This window comes from Macaca mulatta, chromosome 15 (assembly GCF_049350105.2).
Source record: "Macaca mulatta isolate MMU2019108-1 chromosome 15, T2T-MMU8v2.0, whole genome shotgun sequence".
Taxonomy (NCBI): domain Eukaryota; kingdom Metazoa; phylum Chordata; class Mammalia; order Primates; family Cercopithecidae; genus Macaca; species Macaca mulatta.
The window spans coordinates 25,669,567-25,672,157 of NC_133420.1; positions in this window are offsets into that span (position 1 = coordinate 25,669,567).

Below are 2,591 nucleotides of genomic sequence, written 5' to 3' on the forward strand. Positions count from 1 at the left end.
TCCGAAATTTCTTTCCAGTTTTCATTGGAAGACATTTCCTTTCTCAGAACAAGCCTCTGGGCACCACTTAATATGTCTTCACAGATTCCTCAAAGACAGAGTTTCCAAACTGGGCACCATAGTGTAAACTTCATCTCTCTGAAATGAATGTGCACATTGGAGAGCAGTTTCTTGGAATGCTTCTTTCTGTGTTTTATTTTGGGATATTTCACTTTTCGCCGTAGTCTTCAGTGTGCTGCAAAATATCATCTTTTCAGTGTTACAGGAACAGTGTTCAAACAATGCCTTATGAGAAAACAGGTATAAGTCCCTGAGTGGAATGCACACATCACAAAGCAGTTTCTCAGAAAGTTTCTCTGCAGCTTTTATCTGAAGAAATCCCGTATTTCCCCACAGGCTGAATGTGATCCTGAATGTTCCTTTGCAAATCCATCCATGACGTCATTTCAAAACTGCATGATAGAAAGAAAGTTTTATCTATGTGAGATGAATAGACATATCTATCACAAAGTAGTTTCAGAGAACGCTTCTTTCCAGTTTTTGCCTGAGGATACTTCCTTTTTCACCATAGCTGTCCATATTCTCCTGAGGATCCCCTGGTAAATTTTTCTTTAAACAGGATTCCCGAATCCTCTATTAGAAGAAAGGTATAACTCTGTGAGTGGAATACACACGTCACAAAGTAGCTTGGAAATCTTCTCTCCAGTATCCCTCTGAAGATATTTCGGTTTTCACCATAAGTCTCAAAGCACTCCCGAGTATCCCTTAGCTTACTAACCTAAAACAGTGTTAGATTACCGGTAAACGAAAACAGAAGATTAACTGTGCGAGTGGACTTCACATGACCTAGAGCAGTTTCACAGAAAGTTTCCTTCTGGTTTTTATTGGAGGGTATTTCTTTTTCAGCATATTTTTAAGAGCATTCCAAAATGATCTTTTTCAGGTGCACAGAAACAGTGATTTCAAACTGCTCAATCCGAACAATGATTTAACTCTATGAGATGAATACACACGTCACAAAGTAGTTGCTCTGAAAGCTTCTCTCCCGTTTTTATCAGAAGACGTTTCCTTTCTCACCACAAGCCTCCCGGCACCACTTAATATTCCTTCACAGATTCCGCAAAGACAGAGTTTTCAAACAGAGCTACGTAGTGTAAGCTTTAACCCTCTGAAATGAATGCATACGTCAGGGAGTAGTTTCTTGGAAAGCTTCTTTCTGGATTTTATTTCCGGATATTTCATTTTTCACCACAGTCTTCAAGGCACTGCGAATTATCACTTTTTCAGTTTTACAGGCACAGTGTTCAAACACTGCCTTATGAGAAAAGAGGTATAACTTCCTGAGTGGAAGGCACACATGAAAAAGCAGTTTCTCAGAAAGTTTCTTTCCAGATTTTATCTGAAGATATCTCCTATTTCCCCACAGGCCTGAATGTGCTCCTGAATGTCCCTACACGGATCCGTCTATGACGCCATTTTGAAACTGTGAAATAGAAAGAAAGTTTTATCTATGTGAGATGAATAGACATTTCTATCACAAAGCAGTTTCACAGACAGCTTCTTACCAGTTATTGTCTGTGGTTGTTTCCTTTTTCACCATAGTCGTCCATATATTCCCGAATGTCCCTTGGTAGCTTTTTCTCCAAACGGGATTCCCCAATCCTCTATGAGAAGAAAGGTATAATTCTGTGAATGGAATGCACATGTCACAAAGCAGTACCTCAGAAATCGTCTCTCCAGTATCTATCTGAAGATATTTCTGATTTCACCATAAGCCTCAAAGCGCTCCCGAGTATCCCTTCGCTGACTACTTAAAACAGTTTTAGAGTACTGCTCAATGAAAACAGAAGCTTAACTCTATGAGTGAACTTCACGTGACCTGGGGCAGTTTCACAGAAAATTTCCTTCTGGTTTTTATCGGATGATATTTCTTTTTCAGCATATACTTATGAGCGTTCCCAAAAGTTCTTTCTCACTTAACACAGAAACCGTGATTTCAAACTGCTCAATCCAAAGAATGATTTACCTCTATGAGATGAATAGACACATCAAAGGCAGTTGCTCCGAAAATCTGTCGTTTTCATTGGAAGACGTTTACTTTCTCACAGCAAGCCTCCGGGCACCACTTAATATCCCTTCACAGATTCCTCAAAGACAGTTTCCAAACTGGACAACATAGTGTCAGCTTTAATTCTCTGAAATGAATGCACACATCAGAGAGCAGTTTCTTGGAACATTTCTTTCTGGATTTTATTCCCGGATATTTCACTTTTCGCCATAGTCTTCAATGTGCTGCAAAATATCCCTTTTTAAGTTTTACAGGAACAGTGTTCAAACACTGCCTTATGAGAAAACAGGTATAACTCCCTGAGTGGAATGCACATATCACAAAGCAGTTTCTTTGAAAGCTTCTCTCCAGTTTTTATCTGAAGATATTTCCTATTTCCACACAAACCCAAATGTGCGCCCAAATGTCCCTTCCCGAATCTGCCCATGACGCAGTTTCAAAACTGTGTAATAGAAAGAAAGTTTTATCTATGTGAGATGAAGAGACATATCTTTCATAAAGCATTTTCAGAGGACACTTCTTT